The sequence below is a fragment of the Ammospiza nelsoni genome, chromosome 6 (assembly GCF_027579445.1).
Source record: "Ammospiza nelsoni isolate bAmmNel1 chromosome 6, bAmmNel1.pri, whole genome shotgun sequence".
Lineage (NCBI taxonomy): Eukaryota > Metazoa > Chordata > Aves > Passeriformes > Passerellidae > Ammospiza > Ammospiza nelsoni.
This window is the reverse complement of record NC_080638.1, coordinates 59,927,588-59,952,346: the sequence shown is the minus strand read 5'-3', so window position 1 is coordinate 59,952,346 and position 24,759 is coordinate 59,927,588.

Genomic DNA, 24,759 nt, shown 5'->3' with positions numbered 1-24,759 from the left:
ATGCCGTGTCCCTCATATCTTTCTCCCTATGGTGTGTACTCCTCGTTGACTTTTCCCCTGCTTTTGCAACATCTGTGAGCTTAGTTTTGGCATGTGTTGGTCCTTTGCAATGCAGCTCATTTCTTCAGAGCCTAGTTTTTGAAGACACTAAAATTCCCGATTTTCTGGTTTTGTAAAATTGCATTTCATTTGATCCTATCTCCTTTCCAGAGTGTTTGTAAGGCTTTCTTTTCAGGGTCGCAAGATTCCCTTTCCCTTCCCGAAAGGAAATTTCATTTCCTTTCGGGAAGGGAAAGGGAATCTTGCGATTTCAATGAGGACCACTAGAGGAATCTTTGCTGCTTGTCCCTGCCCTTGATGGCATGCCATGCCTTTTGATGGCTTTCACTTTGGGAAAGATTTTTTTCCTATTTTTTCGAATTTTTTAAGTGTCCATGCTATGTCCCTCATATCTTGCCCTCCATGTTGTGTCTTCCTCCCTGAGCTTTTCCCCTGCTTTTCAAACATCTGTGAGCTTAGTTTTGGCATGTTTTTGTGTTTTTCACTGCACTTGATATAATCCCAGTCCATTTTCCTGTAATCGGGGAATTTCCCAAATTTTGGTATTTTCTCCTCCAATTGCAATTCCTTTGATGGTATCTCCATTCCAGCGTGTTTGTAAGTCCTTCTTTTCTGTTTTGGCCTTCCGTGGGGATCAGTTTTGGCAAGCTTTGCAGCATGTGTCTGCCCTTGATGTCATATGGCCTGCCTGCATTGTGATGGTTTTGACTTTGGGATTTTGGTTTTTTTAAGCATCCATGCCATGTCCCTCATATCTTTCTCCCTATGGTGTGTACTCCTCGTTGACTTTTCCCCTGCTTTTGCAACATCTGTGAGCTTAGTTTTGGCATATGTTGGTCCTTTGCAATGCAGCTCATTTCTTCAGAGCCTAGTTTTTGAAGACACTAAAATTCCCGATTTTCTGGTTTTTTTAAATTTCATTTCAGTTGATCCTATCTCCTTTCCAGAGTGTTTGTAAGGCTTTCTTTTCAGGGTCGCAAGATTCCCTTTCCCTTCCCGAAAGGAAATTTCATTTCCTTTCGGGAAGGGAATGGGAATCTTGCGATTTCAATGAGGACCACTAGAGGAATCTTTGCTGCTTGTCCCTGCCCTTGATGGCATGCCATGCCTTTTGATGGCTTTCACTTTGGGAAAGATTTTTTTCCTATTTTTTCGAATTTTTTAAGTGTCCATGCTATGTCCCTCATATCTTGCCCTCCATGTTGTGTCTTCTTCCCTGACCTTTTCCCCTGCTTTTGCAACATCTGTGAGCTTCGATTTGGCATGTGTTGGTCCTTTGCAATGCAGCTCATTTCTTCACAGCCTAGTTTTTGAAGACACTAAAATTCCCGATTTTCTGGTTTTGTAAAATTGCATTTCATTTGATCCTATCTCCTTTCCAGAGTGTTTGTAAGGCTTTCTTTTCAGGGTCGCAAGATTCCCTTTCCCTTCCCGAAAGGAAATGAAATTTCCTTTCGGGAAGGGAAAGGGAATCTTGCGATTTGAATGAGGACCACTAGAGGAATCTTTGCTGCTTGTCCCTGCCCTTGATGGCATGCCATGCCTTTTGATTGCTTTCACTTTGGGAAAGATTTTTTTCCTATTTTTTCGAATTTTTTAAGTGTCCATGCTATGTCCCTCATATCCTGCCCTCCATGTTGTGTCTTCCTCCCTGACGTTTTCCCCTGCTTTTCAAACATCTGTGAGCTTAGTTTTGGCCTGTTTTTGTTTTTCACTGCACCTGATATAATCCCAGTCCATTTCCTTGTAATCGGGGAATTTCCCAAATTTTGGTTTTTTCTCCTCCAATTGCAATTCCTTTGATGGTATATCCATTGCAACGTGTTTGTAAGTCCTTCTTTTCTGTTTTGGCCTTCAGTGGGGATCAGTTTTGGCAAGCTATGCCGCATGTGTCTGCACTTGATGGCATATGGCCTGCCTGCATTTTGATGGTTTTGACTTTGGGATTTTTTTTTTTTTTAAGCATCCATGCCATGTCCCTCATATCTTTCTCCCAATGGTGTGTACTCCTCGTTGACTTTTCCCCTGCTTTTGCAACATCTGTGAGCTTAGTTTTGGCATGTGTTGGTCCTTTGCAATGCAGCTCATTTCTTCAGAGCCTAGTGTTTGAAGACACTAAAATTCCCGATTTTCTGGTTTTGTAAAATTGCATTTCATTTGATCCTATCTCCTTTCCAGAGTGTTTGTAAGGCTTTCTTTTCAGGGTCGCAAGATTCCCTTTCCCTTCCCGAAAGGAAATTTCATTTCCTTTCGGGAAGGGAAAGGGAATCTTGCGATTTCAATGAGGACCACTAGAGGAATCTTTGCTGCTTGTCCCTGCCCTTGATGGCATGCCATGCCTTTTGATGGCTTTCACTTTGGGAAAGATTTTTTTCCTTTTTTTTCCATTTTTTGAAGTGTCCATGCTATGTCCCTCATATCTTGCCCTCCATGTTGTGTCTTCCTCCCTGACATTTTCCCCTGCTTTTGAAACATCTGTGAGCTTAGTTTTGGCATGTTTTTGTGTTTTTCACTGCACCTGATATAATCCCAGTCCATTTCCTTGTAATCGGGGAATTTCCCAAATTTTGGTATTTTCTCCTCCAATTGCAATTCCTTTGATGGTATCTCCATTGCAGCGTGTTTGTAAGTCCTTCTTTTCTGTTTTGGCCTTCCGTGGGGATCAGTTTTGGCAAACTTTGCAGAATGTGTCTGCACCTGATGGCATATGGCCTGCCTGCATTTTGATGGTTTTGACTTTGGGATTTTTTTTTTTTTTAAGCATCCATGCCATGTCCCTCATATCTTTCTCCCTATGGTGTGTACTCCTTGTTGACGTTTCCCCTGCTTTTGCAACATCTGTGAGCTTACTTTTGGCATGTGTTGGTCCTTTGCAATGCAGCTCATTTCTTCAGAGCCTAGTTTTTGAAGACACTAAAATTCCCGATTTTCTGGTTTTTTTCAATTGCATTTCATTTGATCCTATCTCCTTTCCAGAGTGTTTGTAAGGCTTTCTTTTCAGGGTCGCAAGATTCCCTTTCCCTTCCCGAAAGGAAATTTCATTTCCTTTCGGGAAGGGAAAGGGAATCTTGCGATTTCAATGAGGACCACCAGAGGAATCTTTGCTGCTTGTCCCTGCCCTTGATGGCATGCCATGCCTTTTGATGGCTTTCACTTTGGGAAAGATTTTTTTCCTATTATTTCGAATTTTTTAAGTGTCCATGCTATGTCCCTCATATCTTGCCCTCCATGTTGTGTCTTCCTCCCTGACGTTTTCCCCTGCTTTTGAAACATCTGTGAGCTTAGTTTTGGCATGTTTTTGTGTTTTTCACTGCACCTGATATAATCCCAGTCCATTTCCTTGTAATCGGGGAATTTCCCAAATTTTGGTATTTTCTCCTCCAATTGCAATTCCTTTGATGGTATCTCCATTGCAACGTGTTTGTAAGTCCTTCTTTTCTGTTTTGGCCTTCAGTGGGGATCAGTTTTGGCAAACTTTGCAGCATGTGTCTGCACTTGATGGCATATGGCCTGCCTGCATTTTGATGGGTTTGACTTTGGGATTTTTTTTTTTTTTTAAGCATCCATGCCATGTCCCTCATATCTTTCTCCCTATGGTGTGTACTCCTCGTTGACTTTTCCCCTGCTTTTGCAACATCTGTGAGCTTAGTTTTGGCATGTGTTGGTCCTTTGCAATGCAGCTCATTTCTTCAGAGCCTAGTTTTTGAAGACACTAAAATTCCCGATTTTCTGGTTTTTTAAAATTGCATTTCATTTGATCCTATCTCCTTTCCAGAGTGTTTGTAAGGCTTTCTTTTCAGGGTCGCAAGATTCCCTTTCCCTTCCCGAAAGGAAATTTCATTTCCTTTCGGGAAGGGAAAGGGAATCTTGCGATTTGAATGAGGACCACTAGAGGAATCTTTGCTGCTTGTCCCTGCCCTTGATGGCATGCCATGCCTTTTGATGGCTTTCACTTTGGGAAAGATTTTTTTCCTATTTTTTCGAATTTTTTAAGTGTCCATGCTATGTCCCTCATATCTTGCCCTCCATGTTGTGTCTTCCTCCCTGACGTTTTCCCCTGCTTTTGAAACATCTGTGAGCTTAGTTTTGGCATGTTTTTGTGTTTTTCACTGCACCTGATATAATCCCAGTCCATTTTCTTGTAATCGGGGAATTTCCCAAATTTTGGTATTTTCTCCTCCAATTGCAATTCCTTTGATGGTATCTCCATTCCAGCGTGTTTGTAAGTCCTTCTTTTCTGTTTTGGCCTTCAGTGGGGATCAGTTTTGGCAAGCTTTGTTGCATGTGTCTGCACTTGATGGCATATGGCCTGCCTGCATTTTGATGGTTTTGACTTTGGGATTTTTTTTTTTTTTAAGCATCCATTCCATGTCCCTCATATCTTTCTCCCTATGGTGTGTACTCCTCGTTGACTTTTCCCCTGCTTTTGCAACATCTGTGAGCTTAGTTTTGGCATGTGTTGGTCCTTTGCAATGCAGCTCATTTCTTCAGAGCCTAGTTTTTGAAGACACTAAAATTCCCGATTTTCTCGTTTTTTAAAATTACATTTCATTTGATCCTATCTCCTTTCCAGAGTGTTTTTAAGGCTTTCTTTTCAGGGTCGCAAGATTACCTTTCCCTTCCCGAAAGGAAATTTCATTTCCTTTCGGGAAGGGAAAGGGAATCTTGCGATTTGAATGAGGACCACTAGAGGAATGTCTGCTGCTTGTCCCTGCCCTTGATGGCATGCCATGCCTTTGATGGCTTTCACTTTAGGGAAGGATTTTTTTCCTATTTTTTCGAATTTTTTAAGTGTCCATGCTATGTCCCTCATATCTTGCCCTCCATGTTGTGTCTTCTTCCCTGACCTTTTCCCCTGCTTTTGAAACATCTGTGAACTTATTCTTGGCATGTTTTTGTTTTTCACTGCACCTGATATAATCCCAGTGCATTTTCTTGTAATCGGGGAATTTCCCAAATTTTGGTATTTTCTCCTCCAATTGCAATTCCTTTGATGGTATCTCCATTGCAGCGTGTTTGTAAGTCCCTCTTTTCTGTTTTGGCCTTCCGTGGGGATCAGTTTTGCCAAGCTTTTCCGCATGTGTCTGCACTTGATGGCATATGGCCTGCCTGCATTGTGATGGTTTTGACTTTGGAAAGTTTTTTTTTTTTTTAAGCATCCATGCCATGTCCCTCATATCTTTCTCCCTATGGTGTGTACTCCTCGTTGACTTTTCCCCTGCTTTTGCAACATCTGTGAGCTTAGTTTTGGCATATGTTGGTCCTTTGCAATGCAGCTCATTTCTTCAGAGCCTAGTTTTTGAAGACACTAAAATTCCCGATTTTCTGGTTTTTTAAAATTTCATTTCATTTGATCCTATCTCCTTTCCAGAGTGTTTGTAAGGCTTTCTTTTCAGGGTCGCAAGATTCCCTTTCCCTTCCCGAAAGGAAATTCATTTCCTTTCGGGAAGGGAAAGGGAATCTTGCGATTTCAATGAGGACCACTAGAGGAATCTTTGCTGCTTGTCCCTGCCATTGATGGCATGCCATGCCTTTTGATGGCTTTCACTTTGGGAAAGATTTTTCTCCTATTTTTTCGAATTTTTTAAGTGTCCATGCTATGTCCCTCATATCTTGCCCTCCATGTTGTGTCTTCCTCCCTGACGTTTTCCCCTGCTTTTGAAACATCTGTGAGCTTTGTTTTGGCATGTTTTTGTTTTTCTCTGCACCTGATATAATCCCAGTCCATTTTCTTGTAATCGGGGAATTTCCCAAATTTAGGTATTTTTTCTCCTCCAATTGCAATTCCTTTGATGGTATCTCCATTGCAGCGTGTTTGTAAGTCCCTCTTTTCTGTTTTGGCCTTCCGTGGGGATCAGTTTTGGCAAGCTTTGCAGCATGTGTCTGCACTTGATGGCATATGGCCTGCCTGCATTTTGATGGTTTTGACTTTGGGATTTTGGTTTTTATAAGCATCCATGCCATGTCCCTCATATCTTTCTCCCTATGGTGTGTACTCTTCGTTGACTTTTCCCCTGCTTTTGCAACATCTGTGAGCTTAGTTTTGGCATGTGTTGGTCCTTTGCAATGCAGCTCATTTCTTCAGAGCCTAGTTTTTGAAGACACTAAAATTCCCGATTTTCTGGTTTTTTTCAATTGCATTTCATTTGATCCTATCTCCTTTCCAGAGTGTTTGTAAGGCTTTCTTTTCAGGGTCGCAAGATTCCCTTTCCCTTTCCGAAAGGAAATGAAATTTCCTTTCGGGAAGGGAAAGGGAATCTTGCGATTTCAATGAGGACCACTAGAGGAATCTTTGCTGCTTGTCCCTGCCCTTGATGGCATGCCATGCCTTTTGATGGCTTTGACTTTGGGAAAGATTTTTTTCCTTTTTTTTCGAATTTTTTAAGTGTCCATGCTATGTCCCTCATATCCTGCCCTCCATGTTGTGTCTTCCTCCCTGACGTTTTCCCCTGCTTTTGAAACATCTGTGAGCATAGTTTTGGTATGTTTTTGTTTTTCACTGCACCGGATATAATCCCAGTCCATTTTCTTGTAAGTGGGGAATTTCCCAAATTTTGGTATTTTCTCCTCCAATTGCAATTCCTTTGATGGTATCTCCATTCCAGCGTGTTTGTAAGTCCTTCTTTTCTGTTTTGGCCTTCCGTGGGGATCAATTTTGGAAAGCTTTTCCGCACGTGTCTGCACTTGATGGCATATGGCCTGCCTGCATTTTGATGGTTTTGACTTTGGGATTTTGGTTTTTTTAAGCATCCATGCTATGTCCCTCATATCTTTCTCCCTATGGTGTGTACTCCTCGTTGACTTTTCCCCTGCTTTTGCAACATCTGTGAGCTTAGTTTTGGCATGTGTTGGTCCTTTGCAATGCAGCTCATTTCTTCAGAGCCTAGTTTTTGAAGACACTAAAATTCCCGATTTTCTGGTTTTTTTCAATTGCATTTCATTTGATCCTATCTCCTTTCCAGAGTGTTTGTAAGGCTTTCTTTTCAGGGTCGCAAGATTCCCTTTCCCTTCCCGAAAGGAAATGAAATTTCCTTTCGGGAAGGGAAAGGGAATCTTGCGATTTCAATGAGGACCACTAGAGGAATCTTTGCTGCTTGTCCCTGCCCTTGATGGCATGCCATGCCTTTTGATGGCTTTCACTTTGGGAAAGATTTTTTTCCTTTTTTTTCCATTTTTTGAAGTGTCCATGCTATGTCCCTCATATCTTGCCCTCCATGTTGTGTCTTCCTCCCTGACCTTTTCCCCTGCTTTTGAAACATCTGTGAGCTTAGTTTTGGCATGTTTTTGTGTTTTTCACTGCACCTGATATAATCCCAGTCCATTTTCTTGTAATCGGGGAATTTCCCAAATTTTGGTATTTTCTCCTCCAATTGCAATTCCTTTGATGGTATCTCCATTCCAGCGTGTTTGTAAGTCCTTCTTTTCTGTTTTGGCCTTCAGTGGGGATCAATTTTGGAAAGCTTTTCCGCACGTGTCTGCACTTGATGGCATATGGCCTGCCTGCATTTTGATGGTTTTGACTTTGGTATTTTGGTTTTTTTAAGCATCCATGCCATGTCCCTCATATCTTTCTCCCTATGGTGTGTACTCCTCGTTGACTTTTCCCCTGCTTTTGCAACATCTGTGAGCTTAGTTTTGGCATGTGTTGGTCCTTTGCAATGCAGCTCATTTCTTCAGAGCCTAGTTTTTGAAGACACTAAAATTCCCGATTTTCTGGTTTTGTAAAATTGCATTTCATTTGATCCTATCTCCTTTCCAGAGTGTTTGTAAGGCTTTCTTTTCAGGGTCGCAAGATTCCCTTTCCCTTCCCGAAAGGAAATTTCATTTCCTTTCGGGAAGGGAAAGGGAATCTTGCGATTTCAATGAGGACCACTAGAGGAATCTTTGCTGCTTGTCCCTGCCCTTGATGGCATGCCATGCCTTTTGATGGCTTTCACTTTGGGAAAGATTTTTTTCCTATTTTTTCGAATTTTTTAAGTGTCCATGCTATGTCCCTCATATCTTGCCCTCCATGTTGTGTCTTCCTCCCTGACGTTTTCCCCTGCTTTTGAAACATCTGTGAGCTTTGTTTTGGCATGTTTTTGTTTTTCTCTGCACCTGATATAATCCCAGTCCATTTTCTTGTAATCGGGGAATTTCCCAAATTTTGGTATTTTCTCCTCCAATTGCAATTCCTTTGATGGTATCTCCATTCCAGCGTGTTTGTAAGTCCCTCTTTTCTGTTTTGGCCTTCAGTGGGGATCAGTTTTGGCAAGCTTTGCAGCATGTGTCTGCACTTGATGGCATATGGCCTGCCTGCATTTTGATGGTTTTGACTTTGGGATTTTTTTTTTTTTTAAGCATCCATGCCATGTCCCTCATATCTTTCTCCCTATGGTGTGTACTCCTTGTTGACTTTTCCCCTGCTTTTGCAACATCTGTGAGCTTAGTTTTGGCATGTGTTGGTCCTTTGCAATGCAGCTCATTTCTTCAGAGCCTAGTTTTTGAAGACACTAAAATTCCCGATTTTCTCGTTTTTTAAAATTACATTTCATTTGATCCTATCTCCTTTCCAGAGTGTTTGTAAGGCTTTCTTTTCAGGGTCGCAAGATTCCCTTTCCCTTCCCGAAAGGAAATTTCATTTCCTTTCGGGAAGGGAAAGGGAATCTTGCGATTTCAATGAGGACCACTAGAGGAATCTTTGCTGCTTGTCCCTGCCCTTGATGGCATGCCATGCCTTTTGATGGCTTTCACTTTGGGAAAGATTTTTTTCCTATTTTTTCGAATTTTTTAAGTGTCCATGCTATGTCCCTCATATCTTGCCCTCCATGTTGTGTCTTCTTCCCTGACGTTTTCCCCTGCTTTTGAAACATCTGTGAGCATAGTTTTGGTATGTTTTTGTTTTTCACTGCACCTGATATAATCCCAGTCCATTTTCTTGTAAGTGGGGAATTTCCCAAATTTTGGTATTTTCTCCTCCAATTGCAATTCCTTTGATGGTATCTCCATTCCAGCGTGTTTGTAAGTCCTTCTTTTCTGTTTTGGCCTTCAGTGGGGATCAATTTTGGAAAGCTTTTCCGCACGTGTCTGCACTTGATGGCATATGGCCTGCCTGCATTTTGATGGTTTTGACTTTGGGATTTTGGTTTTTTTAAGCATCCATGCCATGTCCCTCATATCTTTCTCCCTATGGTGTGTACTCCTCGTTGACTTTTCCCCTGCTTTTGCAACATCTGTGAGCTTAGTTTTGGCATGTGTTGGTCCTTTGCAATGCAGCTCATTTCTTCAGAGCCTAGTTTTTGAAGACACTAAAATTCCCGATTTTCTGGTTTTTTTCAATTGCATTTCATTTGATCCTATCTCCTTTCCAGAGTGTTTGTAAGGCTTTCTTTTCAGGGTCGCAAGATTCCCTTTCCCTTCCCGAAAGGAAATTTCATTTCCTTTCGGGAAGGGAAAGGGAATCTTGCGATTTCAATGAGGACCACTAGAGGAATCTTTGCTGCTTGTCCCTGCCCTTGATGGCATGGCATGCCTTTTGATGGCTTTCACTTTGGGAAAGATTTTTTTCCTATTTTTTCGAATTTTTTAAGTGTCCATGCTATGTCCCTCATATCTTGCCCTCCATGTTGTGTCTTCTTCCCTGACGTTTTCCCCTGCTTTTCAAACATCTGTGAGCTTAGTTTTGGCATGTTTTTGTGTTTTTCACTGCACTTGATATAATCCCAGTCCATTTTCTTGTAATCGGGGAATTTCCCAAATTTTGGTATTTTCTCCTCCAATTGCAATTCCTTTGATGGTATCATCATTCCAGCGTGTTTGTAAGTCCTTCTTTTCTGTTTTGGCCTTCCGTGGGGATCAGTTTTGGCAAGCTTTGCAGCATGTGTCTGCACTTGATGGCATATGGCCTGCCTGCATTTTGATGGTTTTGACTTTGGGATTTTGGTTTTTATAAGCATCCATGCCATGTCCCTCATATCTTTCTCCCTATGGTGTGTACTCTTCGTTGACTTTTCCCCTGCTTTTGCAACATCTGTGAGCTTAGTTTTGGCATGTGTTGGTCCTTTGCAATGCAGCTCATTTCTTCAGAGCCTAGTTTTTGAAGACACTAAAATTCCCGATTTTCTCGTTTTTTAAAATTACATTTCATTTGATCCTACCTCCTTTCCAGAGTGTTTGTAAGGCTTTCTTTTCAGGGTTGCAAGATTCCCTTTCCCTTCCCGAAAGGAAATTTCATTTCCTTTCGGGAAGGGAATGGGAATCTTGCGATTTCAATGAGGACCACTAGAGGAATCTTTGCTGCTTGTCCCTGCCCTTGATGGCATGCCATGCCTTTTGATGGCTTTCACTTTGGGAAAGATTTTTTTCCTATTTTTTCGAATTTTTTAAGTGTCCATGCTATGTCCCTCATATCTTGCCCTCCATGTTGTGTCTTCTTCCCTGACCTTTTCCCCTGCTTTTGCAACATCTGTGAGCTTCGATTTGGCATGTGTTGGTCCTTTGCAATGCAGCTCATTTCTTCAGAGCCTAGTTTTTGAAGACACTAAAATTCCCGATTTTCTGGTTTTGTAAAATTGCATTTCATTTGATCCTATCTCCTTTCCAGAGTGTTTGTAAGGCTTTCTTTTCAGGGTCGCAAGATTCCCTTTCCCTTCCCGAAAGGAAATGAAATTTCCTTTCGGGAAGGGAAAGGGAATCTTGCGATTTCAATGAGGACCACTAGAGGAATCTTTGCTGCTTGTCCCTGCCCTTGATGCCATGCCATGCCTTTTGATTGCTTTCACTTTGGGAAAGATTTTTTTCCTATTTTTTCGAATTTTTTAAGTGTCCATGCTATGTCCCTCATATCCTGCCCTCCATGTTGTGTCTTCCTCCCTGACGTTTTCCCGTGCTTTTGAAACATCTGTGAGCTTAGTTTTGGCCTGTTTTTGTTTTTCACTGCACCTGATATAATCCCAGTCCATTTCCTTGTAATCGGGGAATTTCCCAAATTTTGGTTTTTTCTCCTCCAATTGCAATTCCTTTGATGGTATATCCATTGCAACGTGTTTCTAAGTCCTTCTTTTCTGTTTTGGCCTTCAGTGGGGATCAGTTTTGGCAAGCTATGCCGCATGTGTCTGCACTTGATGGCATATGGCCTGCCTGCATTTTGATGGTTTTGACTTTGGGATTTTTTTTTTTTTTAAGCATCCATGCCATGTCCCTCATATCGTTTGTACACCTCGTTGACTTTTCCCCTGCTTTTGCAACATCTCTGAGCTTAGTTTTGGCATGTTTTTGTGATTTTCACTGCACCTGATATAATCCCAGTCCATTTTCTTGTAATCGGGGAATTTCCCAAATTTTGGTATTTTCTCCTCCAATTGCAATTCCTTTGATGGTATCTCCATTCCAGCGTGTTTGTAAGTCCCTCTTCATGTCCCTCATATCTTTTTCCCTATGGTGTGTACTCTTCGTTGACTTTTCCCCTGCTTTTGCAACATCTGTGAGCTTAGTTTTGGCATGTGTTGGTCCTTTGCAATGCAGCTCATTTCTTCAGAGCCTAGTTTTTGAAGACACTAAAATTCCCGATTTTCTGGTTTTTTTCAATTGCATTTCATTTGATCCTATCTCCTTTCCAGAGTGTTTGTAAGGCTTTCTTTTCAGGGTCGCAAGATTCCCTTTCCCTTCCCGAAACGAAATTTCATTTCCTTTCGGGAAGGGAAAGGGAATCTTGCGGTTTCAATGAGGACCACTAGAGGAATCTTTGCTGCTTGTCCCTGCCCTTGATGGCATGCCATGCCCTTTGATGGCTTTCACTTTGGGAAAGATTTTTTTCCTATTTTTTCGAATTTTTTAAGTGTCCATGCTATGTCCCTCATATCTTGCCCTCCATGTTGTGTCTTCCTCCCTGACGTTTTCCCCTGCTTTTGAAACATCTGTGAGCTTAGTTTTGGCATGTTTTTGTGTTTTTCACTGCACCTGATATAATCCCAGTCCATTTCCTTGTAATCGGGGAATTTCCCAAATTTTGTTTTCTTCTCCTCCAATTGCAATTCCTTTGATGGTATATCCATTGCAACGTGTTTGTAAGTCCTTCTTTTCTGTTTTGGCCTTCAGTGGGGATCAGTTTTGGCAAGCTTTGTTGCATGTGTCTGCACTTGATGGCATATGGCCTGCCTGCATTTTGATGGTTTTGACTTTGGGATTTTTTTTTTTTTTAAGCATCCATGCCATGTCCCTCATATCTTTCTCCCTATGGTGTGTACTCCTCGTTGACTTTTCCCCTGCTTTTGCAACATCTGTGAGCTTAGTTTTGGCATGTGTTGGTCCTTTGCAATGCAGCTCATTTCTTCAGAGCCTAGTTTTTGAAGACACTAAAATTCCCGATTTTCTGGTTTTGTAAAATTGCATTTCATTTGATCCTATCTCCTTTCCAGAGTGTTTGTAAGGCTTTCTTTTCAGGGTCGCAAGATTCCCTTTCCCTTCCCGAAAGGAAATTTCATTTCCTTTCGGGAAGGGAAAGGGAATCTTGCGATTTCAATGAGGACCACTAGAGGAATCTTTGCTGCTTGTCCCTGCCCTTGATGGCATGCCATGCCTTTTGATGGCTTTCACTTTGGGAAAGATTTTTTTCCTATTTTTTCGAATTTTTTAAGTGTCCATGCTATGTCCCTCATATCTTGCCCTCCATGTTGTGTCTTCCTCCCTGACGTTTTCCCCTGCTTTTGAAACATCTGTGAGCTTTGTTTTGGCATGTTTTTGTTTTTCTCTGCACCTGATATAATCCCAGTCCATTTTCTTGTAATCGGGGAATTTCCCAAATTTTGGTATTTTCTCCTCCAATTGCAATTCCTTTGATGGTATCTCCATTCCAGCGTGTTTGTAAGTCCCTCTTTTCTGTTTTGGCCTTCAGTGGGGATCAGTTTTGGCAAGCTTTGCAGCATGTGTCTGCACTTGATGGCATATGGCCTGCCTGCATTTTGATGGTTTTGACTTTGGGATTTTTTTTTTTTTTAAGCATCCATGCCATGTCCCTCATATCTTTCTCCCTATGGTGTGTACTCCTTGTTGACTTTTCCCCTGCTTTTGCAACATCTGTGAGCTTAGTTTTGGCATGTGTTGGTCCTTTGCAATGCAGCTCATTTCTTCAGAGCCTAGTTTTTGAAGACACTAAAATTCCCGATTTTCTCGTTTTTTAAAATTACATTTCATTTGATCCTATCTCCTTTCCAGAGTGTTTGTAAGGCTTTCTTTTCAGGGTCGCAAGATTCCCTTTCCCTTCCCGAAAGGAAATTTCATTTCCTTTCGGGAAGGGAAAGGGAATCTTGCGATTTCAATGAGGACCACTAGAGGAATCTTTGCTGCTTGTCCCTGCCCTTGATGGCATGCCATGCCTTTTGATGGCTTTCACTTTGGGAAAGATTTTTTTCCTATTTTTTCGAATTTTTTAAGTGTCCATGCTATGTCCCTCATATCTTGCCCTCCATGTTGTGTCTTCTTCCCTGACGTTTTCCCCTGCTTTTGAAACATCTGTGAGCATAGTTTTGGTATGTTTTTGTTTTTCACTGCACCTGATATAATCCCAGTCCATTTTCTTGTAAGTGGGGAATTTCCCAAATTTTGGTATTTTCTCCTCCAATTGCAATTCCTTTGATGGTATCTCCATTCCAGCGTGTTTGTAAGTCCTTCTTTTCTGTTTTGGCCTTCAGTGGGGATCAATTTTGGAAAGCTTTTCCGCACGTGTCTGCACTTGATGGCATATGGCCTGCCTGCATTTTGATGGTTTTGACTTTGGGATTTTGGTTTTTTTAAGCATCCATGCCATGTCCCTCATATCTTTCTCCCTATGGTGTGTACTCCTCGTTGACTTTTCCCCTGCTTTTGCAACATCTGTGAGCTTAGTTTTGGCATGTGTTGGTCCTTTGCAATGCAGCTCATTTCTTCAGAGCCTAGTTTTTGAAGACACTAAAATTCCCGATTTTCTGGTTTTTTTCAATTGCATTTCATTTGATCCTATCTCCTTTCCAGAGTGTTTGTAAGGCTTTCTTTTCAGGGTCGCAAGATTCCCTTTCCCTTCCCGAAAGGAAATTTCATTTCCTTTCGGGAAGGGAAAGGGAATCTTGCGATTTCAATGAGGACCACTAGAGGAATCTTTGCTGCTTGTCCCTGCCCTTGATGGCATGGCATGCCTTTTGATGGCTTTCACTTTGGGAAAGATTTTTTTCCTATTTTTTCGAATTTTTTAAGTGTCCATGCTATGTCCCTCATATCTTGCCCTCCATGTTGTGTCTTCTTCCCTGACGTTTTCCCCTGCTTTTCAAACATCTGTGAGCTTAGTTTTGGCATGTTTTTGTGTTTTTCACTGCACTTGATATAATCCCAGTCCATTTTCTTGTAATCGGGGAATTTCCCAAATTTTGGTATTTTCTCCTCCAATTGCAATTCCTTTGATGGTATCATCATTCCAGCGTGTTTGTAAGTCCTTCTTTTCTGTTTTGGCCTTCCGTGGGGATCAGTTTTGGCAAGCTTTGCAGCATGTGTCTGCACTTGATGGCATATGGCCTGCCTGCATTTTGATGGTTTTGACTTTGGGATTTTGGTTTTTATAAGCATCCATGCCATGTCCCTCATATCTTTCTCCCTATGGTGTGTACTCTTCGTTGACTTTTCCCCTGCTTTTGCAACATCTGTGAGCTTAGTTTTGGCATGTGTTGGTCCTTTGCAATGCAGCTCATTTCTTCAGAGCCTAGTTTTTGAAGACACTAAAATTCCCGATTTTCTCGTTTTTTAAAATTACATTTCATTTGATCCTACCTCCTTTCCAGAGTGTTTGTAAGGCTTTCTTTTCAGGGTTGCAAGATTCCCTTTCCCTTCCCGAAAGGAAATTTCATTTCCTTTCGGGAAGGGAATGGGAATCTTGCGATTTCAATGAGGACCACTAGAGGAATCTTTGCTGCTTGTCCCTGCCCTTGATGGCATGCCATGCCTTTTGATGGCTTTCACTTTGGGAAAGATTTTTTTCCTATTTTTTCGAATTTTTTAAGTGTCCATGCTATGTCCCTCATATCTTGCCCTCCATGTTGTGTCTTCTTCCCTGACCTTTTCCCCTGCTTTTGCAACATCTGTGAGCTTCGATTTGGCATGTGTTGGTCCTTTGCAATGCAGCTCATTTCTTCAGAGCCTAGTTTTTGAAGACACTAAAATTCCCGATTTTCTGGTTTTGTAAAATTGCATTTCATTTGATCCTATCTCCTTTCCAGAGTGTTTGTAAGGCTTTCTTTTCAGGGTCGCAAGATTCCCTTTCCCTTCCCGAAAGGAAATGAAATTTCCTTTCGGGAAGGGAAAGGGAATCTTGCGATTTCAATGAGGACCACTAGAGGAATCTTTGCTGCTTGTCCCTGCCCTTGATGCCATGCCATGCCTTTTGATTGCTTTCACTTTGGGAAAGATTTTTTTCCTATTTTTTCGAATTTTTTAAGTGTCCATGCTATGTCCCTCATATCCTGCCCTCCATGTTGTGTCTTCCTCCCTGACGTTTTCCCGTGCTTTTGAAACATCTGTGAGCTTAGTTTTGGCCTGTTTTTGTTTTTCACTGCACCTGATATAATCCCAGTCCATTTCCTTGTAATCGGGGAATTTCCCAAATTTTGGTTTTTTCTCCTCCAATTGCAATTCCTTTGATGGTATATCCATTGCAACGTGTTTGTAAGTCCTTCTTTTCTGTTTTGGCCTTCAGTGGGGATCAGTTTTGGCAAGCTATGCCGCATGTGTCTGCACTTGATGGCATATGGCCTGCCTGCATTTTGATGGTTTTGACTTTGGGATTTTTTTTTTTTTTAAGCATCCATGCCATGTCCCTCATATCGTTTGTACACCTCGTTGACTTTTCCCCTGCTTTTGCAACATCTCTGAGCTTAGTTTTGGCATGTTTTTGTGATTTTCACTGCACCTGATATAATCCCAGTCCATTTTCTTGTAATCGGGGAATTTCCCAAATTTTGGTATTTTCTCCTCCAATTGCAATTCCTTTGATGGTATCTCCATTCCAGCGTGTTTGTAAGTCCCTCTTCATGTCCCTCATATCTTTTTCCCTATGGTGTGTACTCTTCGTTGACTTTTCCCCTGCTTTTGCAACATCTGTGAGCTTAGTTTTGGCATGTGTTGGTCCTTTGCAATGCAGCTCATTTCTTCAGAGCCTAGTTTTTGAAGACACTAAAATTCCCGATTTTCTGGTTTTTTTCAATTGCATTTCATTTGATCCTATCTCCTTTCCAGAGTGTTTGTAAGGCTTTCTTTTCAGGGTCGCAAGATTCCCTTTCCCTTCCCGAAACGAAATTTCATTTCCTTTCGGGAAGGGAAAGGGAATCTTGCGGTTTCAATGAGGACCACTAGAGGAATCTTTGCTGCTTGTCCCTGCCCTTGATGGCATGCCATGCCCTTTGATGGCTTTCACTTTGGGAAAGATTTTTTTCCTATTTTTTCGAATTTTTTAAGTGTCCATGCTATGTCCCTCATATCTTGCCCTCCATGTTGTGTCTTCCTCCCTGACGTTTTCCCCTGCTTTTGAAACATCTGTGAGCTTAGTTTTGGCATGTTTTTGTGTTTTTCACTGCACCTGATATAATCCCAGTCCATTTCCTTGTAATCGGGGAATTTCCCAAATTTTGTTTTCTTCTCCTCCAATTGCAATTCCTTTGATGGTATATCCATTGCAACGTGTTTGTAAGTCCTTCTTTTCTGTTTTGGCCTTCAGTGGGGATCAGTTTTGGCAAGCTTTGTTGCATGTGTCTGCACTTGATGGCATATGGCCTGCCTGCATTTTGATGGTTTTGACTTTGGGATTTTTTTTTTTTTTAAGCATCCATGCCATGTCCCTCATATCTTTCTCCCTATGGTGTGTACTCCTCGTTGACTTTTCCCCTGCTTTTGCAACATCTGTGAGCTTAGTTTTGGCATGTGTTGGTCCTTTGCAATGCAGCTCATTTCTTCAGAGCCTAGTTTTTGAAGACACTAAAATTCCCGATTTTCTGGTTTTGTAAAATTGCATTTCATTTGATCCTATCTCCTTTCCAGAGTGTTTGTAAGGCTTTCTTTTCAGGGTCGCAAGATTCCCTTTCCCTTCCCGAAAGGAAATTTCATTTCCTTTCGGGAAGGGAAAGGGAATCTTGCGATTTCAATGAGGACCACTAGAGGAATCTTTGCTGCTTGTCCCTGCCCTTGATGGCATGCCATGCCTTTTGATGGCTTTCACTTTGGGAAAGATTTTTTTCCTTTTTTTTCCATTTTTTGAAGTGTCCATGCTATGTCCCTCATATCTTGCCCTCCATGTTGTGTCTTCCTCCCTGAGCTTTTCCCCTGCTTTTCAAACATCTGTGAGCTTAGTTTTGGCATGTTTTTGTGTTTTTCACTGCACTTGATATAATCCCAGTCCATTTTCCTGTAATCGGGGAATTTCCCAAATTTTGGTATTTTCTCCTCCAATTGCAATTCCTTTGATGGTATCTCCATTCCAGCGTGTTTGTAAGTCCTTCTTTTCTGTTTTGGCCTTCCGTGGGGATCAGTTTTGGCAAGCTTTGCAGCATGTGTCTGCCCTTGATGGCATATGGCCTGCCTGCATTGTGATGGTTTTGACTTTGGGATTTTGGTTTTTTTAAGCATCCATGCCATGTCCCTCATATCTTTCTCCCTATGGTGTGTACTCCTCGTTGACTTTTCCCCTGCTTTTGCAACATCTGTGAGCTTAGTTTTGGCATATGTTGGTCCTTTGCAATGCAGCTCATTTCTTCAGAGCCTAGTTTTTGAAGACACTAAAATTCCCGATTTTCTGGTTTTTTTAAATTTCATTTCAGTTGATCCTATCTCCTTTCCAGAGTGTTTGTAAGGCTTTCTTTTCAGGGTCGCAAGATTCCCTTTCCCTTCCCGAAAGGAAATTTCATTTCCTTTCGGGAAGGGAATGGGAATCTTGCGATTTCAATGAGGACCACTAGAGGAATCTTTGCTGCTTGTCCCTGCCCTTGATGGCATGCCATGCCTTTTGATGGCTTTCACTTTGGGAAAGATTTTTTTCCTATTTTTTCGAATTTTTTAAGTGTCCATGCTATGTCCCTCATATCTTGCCCTCCATGTTGTGTCTTCTTCCCTGACCTTTTCCCCTGCTTTTGCAACATCTGTGAGCTTCGATTTGGCATGTGTTGGTCCTTTGCAATGCAGCTCATTTCTTCACAGCCTAGTTTTTGAAGACACTAAAATTCCCGATTTTCTGGTTTTGTAAAATTGCATTTCATTTGATCCTATCTCCTTTCCAGAGTGTTTGTAAGGCTTTCTTTTCAGGGTCGCAAGATTCCCTTTCCCTTCCCGAAAGGAAATGAAATTTCCTTTCGGGAAGGGAAAGGGAATCTTGCGATTTGAATGAGGACCACTAGAGGAATCTTTGCTGCTTGTCCCTGCCCTTGATGGCATGCCATGCCTTTTGATTGCTTTCACTTTGGGAAAGATTTTTTTCCTATTTTTTCGAATTTTTTAAGTGTCCATGCTATGTCCCTCATATCCTGCCCTCCATGTTGTGTCTTCCTCCCTGACGTTTTCCCCTGCTTTTGAAACATCTGTGAGCTTAGTTTTGGCCTGTTTTTGTTTTTCACTGCACCTGATATAATCCCAGTCCATTTCCTTGTAATCGGGGAATTTCCCAAATTTTGGTTTTTTCTCCTCCAATTGCAATTCCTTTGATGGTATATCCATTGCAACGTGTTTGTAAGTCCTTCTTTTCTGTTTTGGCCTTCAGTGGGGATCAGTTTTGGCAAGCTATGCCGCATGTGTCTGCACTTGATGGCATATGGCCTGCCTGCATTTTGATGGTTTTGACTTTGGGATTTTTTTTTTTTTTAAGCATCCATGCCATGTCCCTCATATCTTTCTCCCTATGGTGTGTACTCCTCGTTGACTTTTCCCCTGCTTTTGCAACATCTGTGAGCTTAGTTTTGGCATGTGTTGGTCCTTTGCAATGCAGCTCATTTCTTCAGAGCCTAGTGTTTGAAGACACTAAAATTCCCGATTTTCTGGTTTTTTAAAATTGCATTTCATTTGATCCTATCTCCTTTCCAGAGTGTTTGTAAGGCTTTCTTTTCAGGGTCGCAAGATTCCCTTTCCCTTCCCGAAAGGAAATTTCATTTCCTTTCGGGAAGGGAAAGGGAATCTTGCGATTTCAATGAGGACCACTAGAGGAATCTTTGCTGCTTGTCCCTGCCCTTGATGGCATGCCATGCCTTTTGATGGCTTTCACTTTGGGAAAGATTTTTTTCCTTTTTTTTCCATTTTTTGAAGTGTCCATGCTATGTCCCTCATATCTTGCCCTCCATGTTGTGTCTTCCTCCCTGACGTTTTCCCCTGCTTTTGAAACATCTGTGAGCTTAGTTTTGGCATGTTTTTGTGTTTTTCACTGCACCTGATATAATCCCAGTCCATTTTCTTGTAATCGGGGAATTTCCCAAATTTTGGTATTTTCTCCTCCAATTGCAATTCCTTTGATGGTATCTCCATTGCAGCGTGTTTGTAAGTCCCTCTTTTCTGTTTTGGCCTTCAGTGGGGATCAGTTTTGGCAAGCTTTGCAGCATGTGTCTGCACTTGATGGCATATGGCCTGCCTGCATTTTGATGGTTTTGACTTTGTGATTTTTTTTTTTTTTTTAAGCATCCATGCCATGTCCCTCATATCGTTTGTACACCTCGTTGACTTTTCCCCTGCTTTTGAAACATCTGTGAGCTTAGTTTTGGCATGTTTTTGTGTTTTTCACTGCACCTGATATAATCCCAGTCCATTTCCTTGTAATCGGGGAATTTCCCAAATTTTGGTATTTTCTCCTCCAATTGCAATTCCTTTGATGGTATCTCCATTGCAACGTGTTTGTAAGTCCTTCTTTTCTGTTTTGGCCTTCCGTGGGGATCAGTTTTGGCAAACTTTGCAGAATGTGTCTGCACCTGATGGCATATGGCCTGCCTGCATTTTGATGGTTTTGACTTTGGGATTTTTTTTTTTTTTAAGCATCCATGCCATGTCCCTCATATCTTTCTCCCTATGGTGTGTACTCCTTGTTGACGTTTCCCCTGCTTTTGCAACATCTGTGAGCTTAGTTTTGGCATGTGTTGGTCCTTTGCAATGCAGCTCATTTCTTCAGAGCCTAGTTTTTGAAGACACTAAAATTCCCGATTTTCTGGTTTTTTAAAATTTCATTTCATTTGATCCTATCTCCTTTCCAGAGTGTTTGTAAGGCTTTCTTTTCAGGGTCGCAAGATTCCCTTTCCCTTCCCGAAAGGAAATTCATTTCCTTTCGGGAAGGGAAAGGGAATCTTGCGATTTCAATGAGGACCACTAGAGGAATCTTTGCTGCTTGTCCCTGCCCTTGATGGCATGCCATGCCTTTTGATGGCTTTCACTTTGGGAAAGATTTTTCTCCTATTTTTTCGAATTTTTTAAGTGTCCATGCTATGTCCCTCATATCTTGCCCTCCATGTTGTGTCTTCCTCCCTGACGTTTTCCCCTGCTTTTGAAACATCTGTGAGCTTTGTTTTGGCATGTTTTTGTTTTTCTCTGCACCTGATATAATCCCAGTCCATTTTCTTGTAATCGGGGAATTTCCCAAATTTAGGTATTTTTTCTCCTCCAATTGCAATTCCTTTGATGGTATCTCCATTGCAGCGTGTTTGTAAGTCCCTCTTTTCTGTTTTGGCCTTCCGTGGGGATCAGTTTTGGCAAGCTTTGCAGCATGTGTCTGCACTTGATGGCATATGGCCTGCCTGCATTTTGATGGTTTTGACTTTGGGATTTTGGTTTTTATAAGCATCCATGCCATGTCCCTCATATCTTTCTCCCTATGGTGTGTACTCTTCGTTGACTTTTCCCCTGCTTTTGCAACATCTGTGAGCTTAGTTTTGGCATGTGTTGGTCCTTTGCAATGCAGCTCATTTCTTCAGAGCCTAGTTTTTGAAGACACTAAAATTCCCGATTTTCTGTTTTTTTTCAATTGCATTTCATTTGATCCTATCTCCTTTCCAGAGTGTTTGTAAGGCTTTCTTTTCAGGGTCGCAAGATTCCCTTTCCCTTTCCGAAAGGAAATTTCATTTCCTTTCGGGAAGGGAAAGGGAATCTTGCGATTTCAATGAGGACCACTAGAGGAATCTTTGCTGCTTGTCCCTGCCCTTGATGGCATGCCATGCCTTTTGATGGCTTTGACTTTGGGAAAGATTTTTTTCCTTTTTTTTCGAATTTTTTAAGTGTCCATGCTATGTCCCTCATATCCTGCCCTCCATGTTGTGTCTTCCTCCCTGACGTTTTCCCCTGCTTTTGAAACATCTGTGAGCATAGTTTTGGTATGTTTTTGTTTTTCACTGCACCGGATATAATCCCAGTCCATTTTCTTGTAAGTGGGGAATTTCCCAAATTTTGGTATTTTCTCCTCCAATTGCAATTCCTTTGATGGTATCTCCATTCCAGCGTGTTTGTAAGTCCTTCTTTTCTGTTTTGGCCTTCAGTGGGGATCAATTTTGGAAAGCTTTTCCGCACGTGTCTGCACTTGATGGCATATGGCCTGCCTGCATTTTGATGGTTTTGACTTTGGGATTTTGGTTTTTTTAAGCATCCATGCTATGTCCCTCATATCTTTCTCCCTATGGTGTGTACTCCTCGTTGACTTTTCCCCTGCTTTTGCAACATCTGTGAGCTTAGTTTTGGCATGTGTTGGTCCTTTGCAATGCAGCTCATTTCTTCAGAGCCTAGTTTTTGAAGACACTAAAATTCCCGATTTTCTGGTTTTTTTCAATTGCATTTCATTTGATCCTATCTCCTTTCCAGAGTGTTTGTAAGGCTTTCTTTTCAGGGTCGCAAGATTCCCTTTCCCTTCCCGAAAGGAAATGAAATTTCCTTTCGGGAAGGGAAAGGGAATCTTGCGATTTCAATGAGGACCACTAGAGGAATCTTTGCTGCTTGTCCCTGCCCTTGATGGCATGCCATGCCTTTTGATGGCTTTCACTTTGGGAAAGATTTTTTTCCTTTTTTTTCCATTTTTTGAAGTGTCCATGCTATGTCCCTCATATCTTGCCCTCCATGTTGTGTCTTCCTCCCTGAGCTTTTCCCCTGCTTTTCAAACATCTGTGAGCTTAGTTTTGGCATGTTTTTGTGTTTTTCACTGCACTTGATATAATCCCAGTCCATTTTCCTGTAATCGGGGAATTTCCCAAATTTTGGTATTTTCTCCTCCAATTGCAATTCCTTTGATGGTATCTCCATTCCAGCGTGTTTGTAAGTCCTTCTTTTCTGTTTTGGCCTTCCGTGGGGATCAGTTTTGGCAAGCTTTGCAGCATGTGTCTGCCCTTGATGGCATATGGCCTGCCTGCATTGTGATGGTTTTGACTTTGGGATTTTGGTTTTTTTAAGCATCCATGCCATGTCCCTCATATCTTTCTCCCTATGGTGTGTACTCCTCGTTGACTTTTCCCCTGCTTTTGCAACATCTGTGAGCTTAGTTTTGGCATATGTTGGTCCTTTGCAATGCAGCTCATTTCTTCAGAGCCTAGTTTTTGAAGACACTAAAATTCCCGATTTTCTGGTTTTTTTAAATTTCATTTCAGTTGATCCTATCTCCTTTCCAGAGTGTTTGTAAGGCTTTCTTTTCAGGGTCGCAAGATTCCCTTTCCCTTCCCGAAAGGAAATTTCATTTCCTTTCGGGAAGGGAAAGGGAATCTTGCGATTTCAATGAGGACCACTAGAGGAATCTTTGCTGCTTGTCCCTGCCCTTGATGGCATGCCATGCCTTTTGATGGCTTTCACTTTGGCAAAGATTTTTTTCCTATTTTTTCGAATTTTTTAAGTGTCCATGCTATGTCCCTCATATCTTGCCCTCCATGTTGTGTCTTCTTCCCTGACCTTTTCCCCTGCTTTTGCAACATCTGTGAGCTTCGATTTGGCATGTGTTGGTCCTTTGCAATGCAGCTCATTTCTTCACAGCCTAGTTTTTGAAGACACTAAAATTCCCGATTTTCTGGTTTTGTAAAATTGCATTTCATTTGATCCTATCTCCTTTCCAGAGTGTTTGTAAGGCTTTCTTTTCAGGGTCGCAAGATTCCCTTTCCCTTCCCGAAAGGAAATGAAATTTCCTTTCGGGAAGGGAAAGGGAATCTTGCGATTTGAATGAGGACCACTAGAGGAATCTTTGCTGCTTGTCCCTGCCCTTGATGGCATGCCATGCCTTTTGATTGCTTTCACTTTGGGAAAGATTTTTTTCCTATTTTTTCGAATTTTTTAAGTGTCCATGCTATGTCCCTCATATCCTGCCCTCCATGTTGTGTCTTCCTCCCTGACGTTTTCCCCTGCTTTTGAAACATCTGTGAGCTTAGTTTTGGCCTGTTTTTGTTTTTCACTGCACCTGATATAATCCCAGTCCATTTCCTTGTAATCGGGGAATTTCCCAAATTTTGGTTTTTTCTCCTCCAATTGCAATTCCTTTGATGGTATATCCATTGCAACGTGTTTGTAAGTCCTTCTTTTCTGTTTTGGCCTTCAGTGGGGATCAGTTTTGGCAAGCTATGCCGCATGTGTCTGCACTTGATGGCATATGGCCTGCCTGCATTTTGATGGTTTTGACTTTGGGATTTTTTTTTTTTTTAAGCATCCATGCCATGTCCCTCATATCTTTCTCCCTATGGTGTGTACTCCTCGTTGACTTTTCCCCTGCTTTTGCAACATCTGTGAGCTTAGTTTTGGCATGTGTTGGTCCTTTGCAATGCAGCTCATTTCTTCAGAGCCTAGTGTTTGAAGACACTAAAATTCCCGATTTTCTGGTTTTTTAAAATTGCATTTCATTTGATCCTATCTCCTTTCCAGAGTGTTTGTAAGGCTTTCTTTTCAGGGTCGCAAGATTCCCTTTCCCTTCCCGAAAGGAAATTTCATTTCCTTTCGGGAAGGGAAAGGGAATCTTGCGATTTCAATGAGGACCACTAGAGGAATCTTTGCTGCTTGTCCCTGCCCTTGATGGCATGCCATGCCTTTTGATGGCTTTCACTTTGGGAAAGATTTTTTTCCTTTTTTTTCCATTTTTTGAAGTGTCCATGCTATGTCCCTCATATCTTGCCCTCCATGTTGTGTCTTCCTCCCTGACGTTTTCCCCTGCTTTTGAAACATCTGTGAGCTTAGTTTTGGCATGTTTTTGTGTTTTTCACTGCACCTGATATAATCCCAGTCCATTTTCTTGTAATCGGGGAATTTCCCAAATTTTGGTATTTTCTCCTCCAATTGCAATTCCTTTGATGGTATCTCCATTGCAGCGTGTTTGTAAGTCCCTCTTTTCTGTTTTGGCCTTCAGTGGGGATCAGTTTTGGCAAGCTTTGCAGCATGTGTCTGCACTTGATGGCATATGGCCTGCCTGCATTTTGATGGTTTTGACTTTGGGATTTTTTTTTTTTTTTTAAGCATCCATGCCATGTCCCTCATATCGTTTGTACACCTCGTTGACTTTTCCCCTGCTTTTGAAACATCTGTGAGCTTAGTTTTGGCATGTTTTTGTGTTTTTCACTGCACCTGATATAATCCCAGTCCATTTCCTTGTAATCGGGGAATTTCCCAAATTTTGGTATTTTCTCCTCCAATTGCAATTCCTTTGATGGTATCTCCATTGCAGCGTGTTTGTAAGTCCTTCTTTTCTGTTTTGGCCTTCCGTGGGGATCAGTTTTGGCAAACTTTGCAGAATGTGTCTGC